We start from the raw sequence: 19,125 nt of genomic DNA, 5'->3' as shown, positions 1-19,125 counted from the left end.
GCTTATTTTCATAGAAATCCCAGTTTTTAACCTTAAATATCGCTTATTTTCATAGAAATCCCTGTTTTTCCCCTTAAATATCGCTTATTTTCATAGAAATCCCTGTTTTTCCCTTTAAATATCGCTTATTTTCATAGAAATCCCTGTTTTTAACCTTAAATATCGCTTATTTTCATAGAAATCCCTGTTTTTCCCCTTAAATATCGCTTATTTTCATAGAAATCCCTGTTTTTAACCTAAAATATCGCTTATTTTCGTAGAAATCCCTGTTTTTAACCTAAAATATCGCTTATTTTCATAGAAATCCCTGTTTTTAACCTTAAATATCGCTTATTTTCATAGAAATCCCTGTTTTTCCCCTAAAATATCGCTTATTTTCATAGAAATCCCTGTTTTTAACCTTAAATATCGCTTATTTTCATGGAAATCCCTGTTTTTCACCTTAAATATCGCTTATTTTCATAGAAATCCCTGTTTTTCCCCTAAAATATCGCTTATATTCATAGAAATCCCTGTTGTTCCCCTAAAATATCGCTTATTTTCATCGAAATCCCTGTTTTTCCCCTAAAATATCGCTTATTTTCATGGAAATCCCTGTTTTTCCCCTTAAATATCGCTTATTTTCATAGAAATCCCTGTTTTTTCCCCAAAAATATCGCTTATTTTCATAGAAATCCCTGTTTTTAACCTTAAATATCGCTTATTTTCATGGAAATCCCTGTTTTTCCCCTAAAATATCGCTTATTTTCATAGAAATCCCTGTTTTTCCCCTAAAATATCGCTTATTTTCATAGAAATCCCTGTTTTTAACCTTAAATATCGCTTATTTTCATAGAAATCCCTGTTTTTCCCCTAAAATATCGCTTATTTTCATTGAAACCCCTGTTTTTAACCTTAAATATCGCTTATTTTCATAGAAATCATTGTTTTTCCCCTAAAATATCGCTTATTTTCATTGAAATCCCTGTTTTTAACCTAAAATATCGCTTATTTTCATAGAAATCCCGGTTTTTAACCTAAAATATCGCTTATTTTCATAGAAATCCCTGTTTCTAACCTAAAATATCGCTTATTTTCATAGTAATCCCTGTTTTTAACCTTAAATGTCGCTTATTTTCATAGAAATCCCTGTTTTTCCCCTTAAATATCGCTTATTTTCATAGAAATCCCTGTTTTTCCCCTAAAATATCGCTTATTTTCATAGAAATCCCTGTTTTTCCCTTAAAATATCGCTTATTTTCATAGAAATCCCTGTTTTTAACCTTAAATATCGCTTATTTTTCATAGAAATCCCTGTTTTTCCCCTAAAATATCGCTTATTTTCATGGAAATCCCTGTTTTTCCCCTTAAATATCGCTTATTTTCATCGAAATCCCTGTTTTTCCCTTTAAATATCGCTTATTTTCATAGAAATCCCTGTTTTTCCCCTTAAATATCGCTTATTTTCATAGAAATCCCTGTTTTTCCCCTAAAATATCGCTTATTTTCATGGAAATCCCTGTTTTTCCCCTAAAATATCGCTTATTTTCATAGAAATCCCTGTTTTTCCCCTTAAATATCGCTTATTTTCATAGAAATCCCTGTTTTTAACCTAAAATATCGCTTATTTTCATAGAAATCCCTGTTTTTCCCCTTAAATATCGCTTATTTTCATGGAAATCCCTGTTTTTAACCTTAAATATCGCTTATTTTCATAGAAATCCCTGTTTTTCCCCTGAAATATCGCTTATTTTCATAGAAATCCCTGTTTTTCCCCTAAAATATCGCTTATTTTCATAGAAATCCCTGTTTTTCCCCTAAAATATCGCTTATTTTCATAGAAATCCCTGTTTTTCCCCTAAAATATCGCTTATTTTCATAGAAATCCCTGTTTTTCTCCTAAAATATCGCTTATTTTCATAGAAATCCCTGTTTTTAACCTTAAATATCGCTTATTTTCATAGAAATCCCTGTTTTTCCCCTAAAATATCGCTTATTTTCATAGAAATCCCTGTTTTTCCCCTAAAATATCGCTTATTTTCATCAAAATCCCTGTTTTTCCCCGAAAATATCGCTTATTTTCATAGAAATCCCTGTTTTTCCCCTAAAATATCGCTTATTTTCATAGAAATCCCTGTTTTTCCCCTTAAATATCGCTTATTTTCATAGAAATCCCTGTTTTTCCCCTCAAATATCGCTTATTTTCATGGAAATCCCTGTTTTTCCCCTCAAATATCGCTTATTTTCATAGAAATCCCTGTTTTTAACCTTAAATATCGCTTATTTTCATAGAAATCCCTGTTTTTCACCTTAAATATCGCTTATTTTCATAGAAATCCCTGTTTTTAACCTAAAATATCGCTTATTTTCATAGAAATCCCTGTTTTTCCCCTAAAATATCGCTTATTTTCATAGAAATCCCTGTTTTTCCCCTAAAATATCGCTTATTTTCATAGAAATCCCTGTTTTTCCCCTAAAATATCGCTTATTTTCATCGAAATCCCTGTTTTTCCCCTTAAATATCGCTTATTTTCATAGAAATCCCTGTTTTTAACCTTAAATATCTCTTATTTTCATAGAAATCCCTGTTTTTCCCCTTAAATATTGCTTATTTTCATAGAAATCCCTGTTTTTCCCCTTAAATATCGCTTATTTTCATAGAAATCCCTGTTTTTCCCCTAAAATATCGCTTATTTTCATAGAAATCCCTGTTTTTCCCCTAAAATATCGCTTATTTTCATAGAAATCCCTGTTTTTAACCTTAAATATCGCTTATTTTCATAGAAATCCCTGTTTTTCCCCAAAAATATCGTTTATTTTCATAGAAATCCCTGTTTTTCCCCTTAAATATCGCTTATTTTCATAGAAATCCCTGTTTTTAACCTTAAATATTTCTTATTTTCATAGAAATCCCTGTTTTTCCCCTAAAATATCGCTTATTTTCATAGAAATCCCTGTTTTTCCCCTTAAATATCGCTTATTTTCATAGAAATCCCTGTTTTTCCCCTAAAATATCGCTTATTTTCATAGAAATGCCTGTTTTTCCCCTTAAATATTGCTTATTTTCATGGAAATCCCTGTTTTTAACCTTAAATATCGCTTATTTTCATAGAAATCCCTGTTTTTAACCTTAAATATCGCTTATTTTCATAGAAATCCCTGTTTTTCCCCTGAAATATCGCTTATTTTCATAGAAATCCCTGTTTTTCACCTTAAATATCGCTTATTTTCATAGAAATCCCTGTTTTTCCCCTAAAATATCGCTTATTTTCATAGAAATCCCTGTTTTTCCCCTTAAATATCGCTTATTTTCATGGAAATCCCTGTTTTTCCCCTTAAATATCGCTTATTTTCATAGAAATCCCTGTTTTTAACCTTAAATATCGCTTATTTTCATAGAAATCCCTGTTTTTCCCCTAAAATATCGCTTATTTTCATAGAAATCCCTGTTTTTAACCTCAAATATCGCTTATTTTCATAGAAATCCCTGTTTTTCCCCTAAAATATCGCTTATTTTCATAGAAATCCCTGTTTTTAACCTTAAATATCGCTTATTTTCATAGAAATCCCTGTTTTTCCCCTAAAATATCGCTTATTTTCATAGAAATCCCTGTTTTTAACCTCAAATACCGCTTATTTTCATAGAAATGCCTGTTATTAACCTTAAATATCGCTTATTTTCATAGAAATCCCTGTTTTTAACCTTAAATATCGCTTATTTTCATAGAAATCCCTGTTTTTAACCTTAAATATTGCTTATTTTCATAGAAATCCCTGTTTTTCCCCTAAAATATCGCTTATTTTCATAGAAATCCCTGTTTTTAACCTTAAATATTGCTTATTTTCATAGAAATCCCTGCTTTTCCCCTAAAATATCGCTTATTTTCATAGAAATCCCTGTTTTTAACCTTAAATATCGCTTATTTTCATAGAAATCCCTGTTTTTAACCCTAAAATATCGCTTATTTTCATAGAAATCCCTGTTTTTAACCTTAAATATCGCTTATTTTCATAGAAATCCCTGTTTTTAACCTAAAATATCGCTTATTTTCATAGAAATCCCTGTTTTTCCCCTAAAATATCGCTTATTTTCATAGAAATCCCTGTTTTTAACCTAAAATATCGCTTATTTTCATAGAAATCCCTGTTTTTCCCCTAAAATATCGCTTATTTTCATAGAAATCCCTGTTTTTCCCCTTAAATATCGCTTATTTTCATAGAAATCCCTGTTTTTAACCTAAAATATCGCTTATTTTCATAGAAATCCCTGTTTTTCCCCTTAAATATCGCTTATTTTCATGGAAATCCCTGTTTTTAACCTTAAATATCGCTTATTTTCATAGAAATCCCTGTTTTTAACCTAAAATATAGCTTATTTTCATAGAAATCCCTGTTTTTAACCTAAAATATCGCTTATTTTCATAGAAATCCCTGTTTTTCCCCTGAAATATCGCTTATTTTCATAGAAATCCCTGTTTTTAACCTAAAATATCGCTTATTTTCATAGAAATCCCTGTTTTTCCCCTTAAATATCGCTTATTTTCATGGAAATCCCTGTTTTTCCCCTAAAATATCGCTTATTTTCATAGAAATCCCTGTTTTTAACCTAAAATATCGCTTATTTTCATAGAAATCCCTGTTTTTCCCCTTAAATATTGCTTATTTTCATAGAAATCCCTGTTTTTAACCTAAAATATCGCTTATTTTCATAGAAATCCCTGTTTTTCCCCTTAAATATCGCTTATTTTCATGGAAATCCCTGTTTTTCCCCTAAAATATCGCTTATTTTCATAGAAATCCCTGTTTTTCCCCTAAAATATCGCTTATTTTCATAGAAATCCCTGTTTTTAACCTAAAATATCGCTTATTTTCATAGAAATCCCTGTTTTTCCCCTAAAATATCGCTTATTTTCATAGAAATCCCTGTTTTTCCCCGAAAATATCGCTTATGTTCATAGAAATCCCTGTTTTTAACCTTAAATATCGCTTATTTTCATAGAAATCCCTGTTTTTCCCCTTAAATATCGCTTATTTTCATAGAAATCCCTGTTTTTCCCCTAAAATATCGCTTATTTTCATGGAAATCCCTGTTTTTCCCCTTAAATATCGCTTATTTTCATAGAAATCCCTGTTTTTTCCCCCAAAAATATCACTTATTTTCATAGAAATCCCTGTTTTTTCCCCAAAAATATCGCTTATTTTCATAGAAATCCCTGTTTTTAACCTAAAATATCGCTTATTTTCATAGAAATCCCTGTTTTTAACCTTAAATATCGCTTTTTTTCATAGAAATCCCTGTTTTTCACCTTAAATATTTCTTATTTTCATAGAAATCCCTGTTTTTCCCCTAAAATATCGCTTATTTTCATAGAAATCCCTGTTTTTCCCCTAAAATATCGCTTATTTTCATAGAAATGCCTGTTTTTCCCCTTAAATATCGCTTATTTTCATAGAAATCCCTGTTTTTAACCTTAAATATCGCTTATTTTCATGGAAATCCCTGTTTTTTCCCCTAAAATATCGCTTATTTTCATGGAAATCCCTGTTTTTCCCCTAAAATATCGCTTATTTTCATAGAAATCCCTGTTTTTCCCCTAAAATATCGCTTATTTTCATTGAAACCCCTGTTTTTAACCTTAAATATCGCTTATTTTCATAGAAATCCCTGTTTTTCCCCTAAAATATCGCTTATTTTCATTGAAATCCCTGTTTTTAACCTAAAATATCGCTTATTTTCATAGAAATCCCGGTTTTTAACCTAAAATATCGCTTATTTTCATAGAAATCCCTTTTTCTAACCTAAAATATCGCTTATTTTCATAGTAATCCCTGTTTTTAACCTTAAATATCGCTTATTTTCATAGAAATCCCTGTTTTTAACCTAAAATATCGCTTATTTTCATGGAAATCCCTGTTTTTAACCTTAAATATCGCTTATTTTCATAGAAATCCCTGTTTTTCCCTTAAAATATCGCTTATTTTCATAGAAATCCCTGTTTTTAACCTTAAATATCGCTTATTTTCATGGAAATCCCTGTTTTTAACCTTAAATATCGCTTATTTTCATAGAAATCCCTGTTTTTAACCTTAAATATCGCTTATTTTCATAGAAATCCCTGTTTTTAACCTTAAATATCGCTTATTTTCATAGAAATCCCTGTTTTTAACCTTAAATATCGCTTATTTTCATCGAAATCCCTGTTTTTCCCTTTAAATATCGCTTATTTTCATAGAAATCCCTGTTTTTAACCTTAAATATCGCTTATTTTCATAGAAATCCCTGTTTTTCCCCTTAAATATCGCTTATTTTCATAGAAATCCCTGTTTTTCCCCTAAAATATCGCTTATTTTCGTAGAAATCCCTGTTTTTAACCTAAAATATCGCTTATTTTCATAGAAATCCCTGTTTTTAACCTTAAATATCGCTTATTTTCATAGAAATCCCTGTTTTTCCCCTAAAATATCGCTTATTTTCATAGAAATCCCTGTTTTTAACCTTAAATATCGCTTATTTTCATGGAAATCCCTGTTTTTCACCTTAAATATCGCTTATTTTCATAGAAATCCCTGTTTTTCCCCTAAAATATCGCTTATATTCATAGAAATCCCTGTTGTTCCCCTAAAATATCGCTTATTTTCATCGAAATCCCTGTTTTTCCCCTAAAATATCGCTTATTTTCATGGAAATCCCTGTTTTTCCCCTTAAATATCGCTTATTTTCATAGAAATCCCTGTTTTTTCCCCAAAAATATCGCTTATTTTCATAGAAATCCCTGTTTTTAACCTTAAATATCGCTTATTTTCATAGAAATCCCTGTTTTTAACCTTAAATATCGCTTATTTTCATAGAAATCCCTGTTTTTAACCTTAAATATCGCTTATTTTCATGGAAATCCCTGTTTTTCCCCTAAAATATCGCTTATTTTCATAGAAATCCCTGTTTTTCCCCTAAAATATCGCTTATTTTCATAGAAATCCCTGTTTTTAACCTTAAATATCGCTTATTTTCATAGAAATCCCTGTTTTTCCCCTAAAATATCGCTTATTTTCATTGAAACCCCTGTTTTTAACCTTAAATATCGCTTATTTTCATAGAAATCATTGTTTTTCCCCTAAAATATCGCTTATTTTCATTGAAATCCCTGTTTTTAACCTAAAATATCGCTTATTTTCATAGAAATCCCGGTTTTTAACCTAAAATATCGCTTATTTTCATAGAAATCCCTGTTTCTAACCTAAAATATCGCTTATTTTCATAGTAATCCCTGTTTTTTCCCCAAAAATATCACTTATTTTCATAGAAATCCCTGTTTTTTCCCCAAAAATATCGCTTATTTTCATAGAAATCCCTGTTTTTAACCTAAAATATCGCTTATTTTCATAGAAATCCCTGTTTTTAACCTTAAATATCGCTTATTTTCATAGAAATCCCTGTTTTTCACCTTAAATATTTCTTATTTTCATAGAAATCCCTGTTTTTCCCCTAAAATATCGCTTATTTTCATAGAAATCCCTGTTTTTCCCCTTAAATATCGCTTATTTTCATAGAAATCCCTGTTTTTAACCTTAAATATCGCTTATTTTCATAGAAATGCCTGTTTTTCCCCTTAAATATCGCTTATTTTCATAGAAATCCCTGTTTTTAACCTTAAATATCGCTTATTTTCATGGAAATCCCTGTTTTTTTCCCCTAAAATATCGCTTATTTTCATGGAAATCCCTGTTTTTCCCCTAAAATATCGCTTATTTTCATAGAAATCCCTGTTTTTCCCCTAAAATATCGCTTATTTTCATAGAAATCCCTGTTTTTAACCTTAAATATCGCTTATTTTCATAGAAATCCCTGTTTTTCCCCTAAAATTTCGCTTATTTTCATAGAAATCCCTGTTTTTCCCCTAAAATATCGCTTATTTTCATTGAAATCCCTGTTTTTAACCTAAAATATCGCTTATTTTCATAGAAATCCCGGTTTTTAACCTAAAATATCGCTTATTTTCATAGAAATCCCTTTTTCTAACCTAAAATATCGCTTATTTTCATAGTAATCCCTGTTTTTAACCTTAAATATCGCTTATTTTCATGGAAATCCCTGTTTTTAACCTTAAATATCGCTTATTTTCATAGAAATCCCTGTTTTTCCCTTAAAATATCGCTTATTTTCATGGAAATCCCTGTTTTTAACCTTAAATATCGCTTATTTTCATAGAAATCCCTGTTTTTCCCTTAAAATATCGCTTATTTTCATAGAAATCCCTGTTTTTAACCTTAAATATCGCTTATTTTCATGGAAATCCCTGTTTTTAACCTTAAATATCGCTTATTTTCATAGAAATCCCTGTTTTTAACCTTAAATATCGCTTATTTTTCATAGAAATCCCTGTTTTTAACCTTAAATATCGCTTATTTTCATAGAAATCCCTGTTTTTCCCCTTAAATATCGCTTATTTTCATAGAAATCCCTGTTTTTAACCTAAAATATCGCTTATTTTCGTAGAAATCCCTGTTTTTAACCTAAAATATCGCTTATTTTCATAGAAATCCCTGTTTTTCACCTTAAATATCGCTTATTTTCATAGAAATCCCTGTTTTTCCCCTAAAATATCGCTTATTTTCATAGAAATCCCTGTTGTTCCCCTAAAATATCGCTTATTTTCATAGAAATCCCGGTTTTTCCCCTAAAATATCGCTTATTTTCATCGAAATCCCTGTTTTTCCCCTAAAATATCGCTTATTTTCATAGAAATCCCTGTTTTTCCCCTAAAATATCGCTTATTTTCATAGAAATCCCCGTTTTTAACCTTAAATATCGCTTATTTTCATCGAAATCCCTGTTTTTCCCCTAAAATATCGCTTATTTTCATAGAAATCCCTGTTTTTCACCTTAATTATCGCTTATTTTCATAGAAATCCCTGTTTTTCCCCTAAAATACCGCTTATTTTCATAGAAATCCCTGTTTTTCCCCTTAAATATCGGTTATTTTCATAGAAATCCCTGTTTTTCCCCTAAAATATCGCTTATTTTTGTAGAAATCCCTGTTTTTCCCCTAAAATATCGCTTATTTTCATAGAAATCCCTGTTTTTAACCTAAAATATCGCTTATTTTCATAGAAATCCCTGTTTTTCCCCTAAAATATCGCTTATTTTCATAGAAATCCCTGTTTTTCCCCTTAAATATCGCTTATTTTCATAGAAATCCCTGTTTTTCCCCTAAAATATCGCTTATTTTCATAGAAATCCCTGTTTTTAACCTTAAATATCGCTTATTTTCATGGAAATCCCTGTTTTTAACCTTAAATATCGCTTATTTTCATAGAAATCCCTGTTTTTAACCTTAAATATCGCTTATTTTCATAGAAATCCCTGTTTTTAACCTTAAATATCGCTTATTTTCATAGAAATCCCTGTTTTTAACCTTAAATATCGCTTATTTTCATAGAAATCCCTGTTTTTCCCCTTAAATATCGCTTATTTTCATAGAAATCCCTGTTTTTCCCCTTAAATATCGCTTATTTTCATAGAAATCCCTGTTTTTCCCCTGAAATATCGCTTATTTTCATAGAAATCCCTGTTTTTCCCCTAAAATATCGCTTATTTTCATAGAAATCCCTGTTTTTCCCCGAAAATATCGCTTATGTTCATAGAAATCCCTGTTTTTAACCTTAAATATCGCTTATTTTCATAGAAATCCCTGTTTTTCCCCTTAAATATCGCTTATTTTCATGGAAATCCCTGTTTTTCCCCTGAAATATCGCTTATTTTCATAGAAATCCCTGTTTTTAACCTAAAATATCGCTTATTTTCATAGAAATCCCTGTTTTTCCCCGAAAATATCGCTTATTTTCATGGAAATCCCTGTTTTTCCCCTAAAATATCGCTTATTTTCATAGAAATCCCTGTTTTTAACCTAAAATATCGCTTATTTTCATAGAAATCCCTGTTTTTCCCCTTAAATATTGCTTATTTTCATAGAAATCCCTGTTTTTAACCTAAAATATCGCTTATTTTCATAGAAATCCCTGTTTTTAACCTAAAATATAGCTTATTTTCATAGAAATCCCTGTTTTTAACCTAAAATATCGCTTATTTTCATAGAAATCCCTGTTTTTCCCCTGAAATATCGCTTATTTTCATAGAAATCCCTGTTTTTAACCTAAAATATCGCTTATTTTCATAGAAATCCCTGTTTTTCCCCTTAAATATCGCTTATTTTCATGGAAATCCCTGTTTTTCCCCTAAAATATCGCTTATTTTCATAGAAATCCCTGTTTTTAACCTAAAATATCGCTTATTTTCATAGAAATCCCTGTTTTTCCCCTTAAATATTGCTTATTTTCATAGAAATCCCTGTTTTTAACCTAAAATATCGCTTATTTTCATAGAAATCCCTGTTTTTCCCCTTAAATATCGCTTATTTTCATGGAAATCCCTGTTTTTCCCCTAAAATATCGCTTATTTTCATAGAAATCCCTGTTTTTCCCCTAAAATATCGCTTATTTTCATAGAAATCCCTGTTTTTCCCCTAAAATATCGCTTATTTTCATAGAAATCCCTGTTTTTCCCCTAAAATATCGCTTATTTTCATAGAAATCCCTGTTTTTCCCCGAAAATATCGCTTATGTTCATAGAAATCCCTGTTTTTAACCTTAAATATCGCTTATTTTCATAGAAATCCCTGTTTTTCCCCTTAAATATCGCTTATTTTCATAGAAAACCCTGTTTTTCCCCTTAAATATCGCTTATTTTCATAGAAATCCCTGTTTTTCCCCTTAAATATCGCTTATTTTCATAGAAATCCCTGTTTTTCCCCTAAAATATCGCTTATTTTCATGGAAATCCCTGTTTTTCCCCTTAAATATCGCTTATTTTCATAGAAATCCCTGTTTTTTCCCCCAAAAATATCACTTATTTTCATAGAAATCCCTGTTTTTTCCCCTAAAATATCGCTTATTTTCATAGAAATCCCTGTTTTTCCCCTGAAATATCGCTTATTTTCATAGAAATCCCTGTTTTTAACCTAAAATATCGCTTATTTTCATAGAAATCCCTGTTTTTCCCCTTAAATATCGCTTATTTTCATGGAAATCCCTGTTTTTCCCCTAAAATATCGCTTATTTTCATAGAAATCCCTGTTTTTAACCTAAAATATCGCTTATTTTCATAGAAATCCCTGTTTTTTCCCCTTAAATATTGCTTATTTTCATAGAAATCCCTGTTTTTAACCTAAAATATCGCTTATTTTCATAGAAATCCCTGTTTTTCCCCTTAAATATCGCTTATTTTCATGGAAATCCCTGTTTTTCCCCTAAAATATCGCTTATTTTCATAGAAATCCCTGTTTTTCCCCTAAAATATCGCTTATTTTCATAGAAATCCCTGTTTTTCCCCTAAAATATCGCTTATTTTCATAGAAATCCCTGTTTTTCCCCTAAAATATCGCTTATTTTCATAGAAATCCCTGTTTTTCCCCGAAAATATCGCTTATGTTCATAGAAATCCCTGTTTTTAACCTTAAATATCGCTTATTTTCATAGAAATCCCTGTTTTTCCCCTTAAATATCGCTTATTTTCATAGAAAACCCTGTTTTTCCCCTTAAATATCGCTTATTTTCATAGAAATCCCTGTTTTTCCCCTTAAATATCGCTTATTTTCATAGAAATCCCTGTTTTTCCCCTAAAATATCGCTTATTTTCATGGAAATCCCTGTTTTTCCCCTTAAATATCGCTTATTTTCATAGAAATCCCTGTTTTTTCCCCCAAAAATATCACTTATTTTCATAGAAATCCCTGTTTTTTCCCCAAAAATATCGCTTATTTTCATAGAAATCCCTGTTTTTAACCTAAAATATCGCTTATTTTCATAGAAATCCCTGTTTTTAACCTTAAATATCGCTTTTTTTCATAGAAATCCCTGTTTTTCACCTTAAATATTTCTTATTTTCATAGAAATCCCTGTTTTTCCCCTAAAATATCGCTTATTTTCATAGAAATCCCTGTTTTTCCCCTAAAATATCGCTTATTTTCATAGAAATGCCTGTTTTTCCCCTTAAATATCGCTTATTTTCATAGAAATCCCTGTTTTTAACCTTAAATATCGCTTATTTTCATGGAAATCCCTGTTTTTTCCCCTAAAATATCGCTTATTTTCATGGAAATCCCTGTTTTTCCCCTAAAATATCGCTTATTTTCATAGAAATCCCTGTTTTTCCCCTAAAATATCGCTTATTTTCATTGAAACCCCTGTTTTTAACCTTAAATATCGCTTATTTTCATAGAAATCCCTGTTTTTCCCCTAAAATATCGCTTATTTTCATTGAAATCCCTGTTTTTAACCTAAAATATCGCTTATTTTCATAGAAATCCCGGTTTTTAACCTAAAATATCGCTTATTTTCATAGAAATCCCTTTTTCTAACCTAAAATATCGCTTATTTTCATAGTAATCCCTGTTTTTAACCTTAAATATCGCTTATTTTCATAGAAATCCCTGTTTTTAACCTAAAATATCGCTTATTTTCATGGAAATCCCTGTTTTTAACCTTAAATATCGCTTATTTTCATAGAAATCCCTGTTTTTCCCTTAAAATATCGCTTATTTTCATAGAAATCCCTGTTTTTAACCTTAAATATCGCTTATTTTCATGGAAATCCCTGTTTTTAACCTTAAATATCGCTTATTTTCATAGAAATCCCTGTTTTTAACCTTAAATATCGCTTATTTTCATAGAAATCCCAGTTTTTAACCTTAAATATCGCTTATTTTCATATAAATCCCTGTTTTTAACCTTAAATATCGCTTATTTTCATCGAAATCCCTGTTTTTCCCTTTAAATATCGCTTATTTTCATTGAAATCCCTGTTTTTAACCTTAAATATCGCTTATTTTCATAGAAATCCCTGTTTTTCCCCTTAAATATCGCTTATTTTCATAGAAATCCCTGTTTTTAACCTAAAATATCGCTTATTTTCGTAGAAATCCCTGTTTTTAACCTAAAATATCGCTTATTTTCATAGAAATCCCTGTTTTTAACCTTAAATATCGCTTATTTTCATAGAAATCCCTGTTTTTCCCCTAAAATATCGCTTATTTTCATAGAAATCCCTGTTTTTAACCTTAAATATCGCTTATTTTCATGGAAATCCCTGTTTTTTAACCTTAAATATCGCTTATTTTCATAGAAATCCCTGTTTTTCCCCTAAAATATCGCTTATTTTCATAGAAATCCCTGTTTTTAACCTTAAATATCGCTTATATTCATAGAAATCCCTGTTGTTCCCCTAAAATATCGCTTATTTTCATCGAAATCCCTGTTTTTCCCCTAAAATATCGCTTATTTTCATGGAAATCCCTGTTTTTCCCCTTAAATATCGCTTATTTTCATAGAAATCCCTGTTTTTTCCCCAAAAATATCGCTTATTTTCATAGAAATCCCTGTTTTTAACCTTAAATATCGCTTATTTTCATAGAAATCCCTGTTTTTAACCTTAAATATCGCTTATTTTCATAGAAATCCCTGTTTTTAACCTTAAATATCGCTTATTTTCATGGAAATCCCTGTTTTTCCCCTAAAATATCGCTTATTTTCATAGAAATCCCTGTTTTTCCCCTAAAATATCGCTTATTTTCATAGAAATCCCTGTTTTTAACCTTAAATATCGCTTATTTTCATAGAAATCCCTGTTTTTCCCCTAAAATATCGCTTATTTTCATTGAAACCCCTGTTTTTAACCTTAAATATCGCTTATTTTCATAGAAATCATTGTTTTTCCCCTAAAATATCGCTTATTTTCATTGAAATCCCTGTTTTTAACCTAAAATATCGCTTATTTTCATAGAAATCCCGGTTTTTAACCTAAAATATCGCTTATTTTCATAGAAATCCCTGTTTCTAACCTAAAATATCGCTTATTTTCATAGTAATCCCTGTTTTTTCCCCAAAAATATCACTTATTTTCATAGAAATCCCTGTTTTTTCCCCAAAAATATCGCTTATTTTCATAGAAATCCCTGTTTTTAACCTAAAATATCGCTTATTTTCATAGAAATCCCTGTTTTTAACCTTAAATATCGCTTATTTTCATAGAAATCCCTGTTTTTCACCTTAAATATTTCTTATTTTCATAGAAATCCCTGTTTTTCCCCTAAAATATCGCTTATTTTCATAGAAATCCCTGTTTTTCCCCTTAAATATCGCTTATTTTCATAGAAATCCCTGTTTTTAACCTTAAATATCGCTTATTTTCATAGAAATGCCTGTTTTTCCCCTTAAATATCGCTTATTTTCATAGAAATCCCTGTTTTTAACCTTAAATATCGCTTATTTTCATGGAAATCCCTGTTTTTTCCCCTAAAATATCGCTTATTTTCATGGAAATCCCTGTTTTTCCCCTAAAATATCGCTTATTTTCATAGAAATCCCTGTTTTTCCCCTAAAATATCGCTTATTTTCATAGAAATCCCTGTTTTTAACCTTAAATATCGCTTATTTTCATAGAAATCCCTGTTTTTCCCCTAAAATTTCGCTTATTTTCATAGAAATCCCTGTTTTTCCCCTAAAATATCGCTTATTTTCATTGAAATCCCTGTTTTTCCCCTAAAATATCGCTTATTTTCATAGAAATCCCGGTTTTTAACCTAAAATATCGCTTATTTTCATAGAAATCCCTTTTTCTAACCTAAAATATCGCTTATTTTCATAGTAATCCCTGTTTTTAACCTTAAATATCGGTTATTTTCATGGAAATCCCTGTTTTTAACCTTAAATATCGCTTATTTTCATAGAAATCCCTGTTTTTCCCTTAAAATATCGCTTATTTTCATGGAAATCCCTGTTTTTAACCTTAAATATCGCTTATTTTCATAGAAATCCCTGTTTTTCCCTTAAAATATCGCTTATTTTCATAGAAATCCCTGTTTTTAACCTTAAATATCGCTTATTTTCATGGAAATCCCTGTTTTTAACCTTAAATATCGCTTATTTTCATAGAAATCCCTGTTTTTAACCTAAAATATCGCTTATTTTCATAGAAATCCCTGTTTTTAACCTTAAATATCGCTTATTTTCATAGAAATCCCTGTTTTTCCCCTTAAATATCGCTTATTTTCATAGAAATCCCTGTTTTTAACCTAAAATATCGCTTATTTTCGTAGAAATCCCTGTTTTTAACCTAAAATATCGCTTATTTTCATAGAAATCCCTGTTTTTCACCTTAAATATCGCTTATTTTCATAGAAATCCCTGTTTTTCCCCTAAAATATCGCTTATTTTCATAGAAATCCCTGTTGTTCCCCTAAAATATCGCTTATTTTCATAGAAATCCCGGTTTTTCCCCTAAAATATCGCTTATTTTCATCGAAATCCCTGTTTTTCCCCTAAAATATCGCTTATTTTCATAGAAATCCCTGTTTTTCCCCTAAAATATCGCTTATTTTCATAGAAATCCCCGTTTTTAACCTTAAATATCGCTTATTTTCATCGAAATCCCTGTTTTTCCCCTAAAATATCGCTTATTTTCATAGAAATCCCTGTTTTTCACCTTAATTATCGCTTATTTTCATAGAAATCCCTGTTTTTCCCCTAAAATACCGCTTATTTTCATAGAAATCCCTGTTTTTCCCCTTAAATATCGGTTATTTTCATAGAAATCCCTGTTTTTCCCCTAAAATATCGCTTATTTTTGTAGAAATCCCTGTTTTTCCCCTAAAATATCGCTTATTTTCATAGAAATCCCTGTTTTTAACCTTAAATATTGCTTATTTTCATAGAAATCCCTGTTTTTCCCCTAAAATATCGCTTATTTTCATAGAAATCCCTGTTTTTAACCTTAAATATTGCTTATTTTCATAGAAATCCCTGTTTTTCCCCTAAAATATCGCTTATTTTCATAGAAATCCCTGTTTTTAACCTTAAATATCGCTTATTTTCATAGAAATCCCTGTTTTTAACCCTAAAATATCGCTTATTTTCATAGAAATCCCTGTTTTTAACCTTAAATATCGCTTATTTTCATAGAAATCCCTGTTTTTAACCTAAAATATCGCTTATTTTCATAGAAATCCCTGTTTTTCCCCTAAAATATCGCTTATTTTCATAGAAATCCCTGTTTTTAACCTAAAATATCGCTTATTTTCATAGAAATCCCTGTTTTTCCCCTAAAATATCGCTTATTTTCATAGAAATCCCTGTTTTTCCCCTTAAATATCGCTTATTTTCATAGAAATCCCTGTTTTTAACCTAAAATATCGCTTATTTTCATAGAAATCCCTGTTTTTCCCCTTAAATATCGCTTATTTTCATGGAAATCCCTGTTTTTAACCTTAAATATCGCTTATTTTCATAGAAATCCCTGTTTTTAACCTTAAATATCGCTTATTTTCATAGAAATCCCTGTTTTTAACCTTAAATATCGCTTATTTTCATAGAAATCCCTGTTTTTAACCTTAAATATCGCTTATTTTCATAGAAATCCCTGTTTTTCCCCTTAAATATCGCTTATTTTCATAGAAATCCCTGTTTTTCCCCTTAAATATCGCTTATTTTCATAGAAATCCCTGTTTTTCCCCTGAAATATCGCTTATTTTCATAGAAATCCCTGTTTTTCCCCTAAAATATCGCTTATTTTCATAGAAATCCCTGTTTTTCCCCTAAAATATCGCTTATTTTCATAGAAATCCCTGTTTTTCCCCTTAAATATCGCTTATTTTCATAGAAATCCCTGTTTTTCCCCTTAAATATCGCTTATTTTCATAGAAATCCCTGTTTTTCACCTAAAATATCGCTTATTTTCATAGAAATCCCTGTTTTTCTCCTAAAATATCGCTTATTTTCATAGAAATCCCTGTTTTTCCCCTAAAATATCGCTTATTTTCATAGAAATCCCTGTTTTTAACCTAAAATATCGCTTATTTTCATAGAAATCCCTGTTTTTCCCCTAAAATATCGCTTATTTTCATAGAAATCCCTGTTTTTCCCCTTAAATATCGCTTATTTTCATAGAAATCCCTGTTTTTCCCGTAAAATATCGCTTATTTTCATGGAAATCCCTGTTTTTAACCTTAAATATCGCTTATTTTCATAGAAATCCCTGTTTTTCCCCTAAAATATCGCTTATTTTCATAGAAATCCCTGTTTTTAACCTAAAATATCGCTTATTTTCATAGAAATCCCTGTTTTTAACCTAAAATATCGCTTATTTTCATAGAAATCCCTGTTTTTCCCCTTAAATATCGCTTATTTTCATGGAAATCCCTGTTTTTAACCTTAAATATCGCTTATTTTCATAGAAATCCCTGTTTTTAACCTAAAATATAGCTTATTTTCATAGAAATCCCTGTTTTTAACCTAAAATATCGCTTATTTTCATAGAAATCCCTGTTTTTCCCCTGAAATATCGCTTATTTTCATAGAAATCCCTGTTTTTAACCTAAAATATCGCTTATTTTCATAGAAATCCCTGTTTTTCCCCTTAAATATCGCTTATTTTCATGGAAATCCCTGTTTTTCCCCTAAAATATCGCTTATTTTCATAGAAATCCCTGTTTTTAACCTAAAATATCGCTTATTTTCATAGAAATCCCTGTTTTTCCCCTTAAATATTGCTTATTTTCATAGAAATCCCTGTTTTTAACCTAAAATATCGCTTATTTTCATAGAAATCCCTGTTTTTCCCCTTAAATATCGCTTATTTTCATGGAAATCCCTGTTTTTCCCCTAAAATATCGCTTATTTTCATAGAAATCCCTGTTTTTCCCCTAAAATATCGCTTATTTTCATAGAAATCCCTGTTTTTCCCCTAAAATATCGCTTATTTTCATAGAAATCCCTGTTTTTCCCCTAAAATATCGCTTATTTTCATAGAAATCCCTGTTTTTCCCCGAAAATATCGCTTATGTTCATAGAAATCCCTGTTTTTAACCTTAAATATCGCTTATTTTCATAGAAATCCCTGTTTTTCCCCTTAAATATCGCTTATTTTCATAGAAATCCCTGTTTTTCCCCTTAAATATCGCTTATTTTCATAGAAATCCCTGTTTTTCACCTAAAATATCGCTTATTTTCATAGAAAACCCTGTTTTTCTCCTAAAATATCGCTTATTTTCATAGAAATCCCTGTTTTTCCCCTAAAATATCGCTTATTTTCATAGAAATCCCTGTTTTTAACCTAAAATATCGCTTATTTTCATAGAAATCCCTGTTTTTTCCCCAAAAATATCGCTTATTTTCATAGAAATCCCTGTTTTTAACCTAAAATATCGCTTATTTTCATAGAAATCCCTGTTTTTAACCTTAAATATCGCTTTTTTTCATAGAAATCCCTGTTTTTCACCTTAAATATTTCTTATTTTCATAGAAATGCCTGTTTTTCCCCTTAAATATCGCTTATTTTCATAGAAATCCCTGTTTTTAACCTTAAATATCGCTTATTTTCATGGAAATCCCTGTTTTTTCCCCTAAAATATCGCTTATTTTCATGGAAATCCCTGTTTTTCCCCTAAAATATCGCTTATTTTCATAGAAATCCCTGTTTTTCCCCTAAAATATCGCTTATTTTCATTGAAACCCCTGTTTTTAACCTTAAATATCGCTTATTTTCATAGAAATCCCTGTTTTTCCCCTAAAATATCGCTTATTTTCATTGAAATCCCTGTTTTTAACCTAAAATATCGCTTATTTTCATAGAAATCCCGGTTTTTAACCTAAAATATCGCTTATTTTCATAGAAATCCCTTTTTCTAACCTAAAATATCGCTTATTTTCATAGTAATCCCTGTTTTTAACCTTAAATATCGCTTATTTTCATAGAAATCCCTGTTTTTAACCTAAAATATCGCTTATTTTCATGGAAATCCCTGTTTTTAACCTTAAATATCGCTTATTTTCATAGAAATCCCTGTTTTTCCCTTAAAATATCGCTTATTTTCATAGAAATCCCTGTTTTTAACCTTAAATATCGCTTATTTTCATGGAAATCCCTGTTTTTAACCTTAAATATCGCTTATTTTCATAGAAATCCCTGTTTTTAACCTTAAATATCGCTTATTTTCATAGAAATCCCAGTTTTTAACCTTAAATATCGCTTATTTTCATATAAATCCCTGTTTTTCCCCTTAAATATCGCTTATTTTCATCGAAATCCCTGTTTTTCAC

The 19,125-nt window shown here is 29.9% G+C and overlaps 1 long non-coding RNA gene across 4 annotated transcripts in view; it reads right to left on the bottom strand.

The window, feature by feature from the left end:
- Positions 1 to 16,206, bottom strand: part of LOC125687846 (uncharacterized) — a 95,001-nt gene extending 78,795 nt beyond the window's left edge. For all 4 annotated transcript variants that reach the window (XR_007374441.1, XR_007374442.1, XR_007374443.1 and 1 more), the window contains exons 1-2: positions 15,925 to 16,206; positions 3,724 to 4,011 (exon numbers count right to left, since the gene is read on the bottom strand). This is a non-coding gene — a long non-coding RNA (uncharacterized LOC125687846). The remainder of the gene's footprint in view (positions 1 to 3,723; positions 4,012 to 15,924) is intronic.
- Between the last annotated feature and the right edge of the window lie 2,919 nt (positions 16,207 to 19,125).

The sequence above is a fragment of the Lagopus muta genome, unplaced genomic scaffold, assembly GCF_023343835.1.
Source record: "Lagopus muta isolate bLagMut1 unplaced genomic scaffold, bLagMut1 primary scaffold_92, whole genome shotgun sequence".
NCBI classification, from domain to species: Eukaryota; Metazoa; Chordata; class Aves; order Galliformes; family Phasianidae; genus Lagopus; species Lagopus muta.
This window is presented reverse-complemented; position numbering and strand designations above follow the sequence as displayed.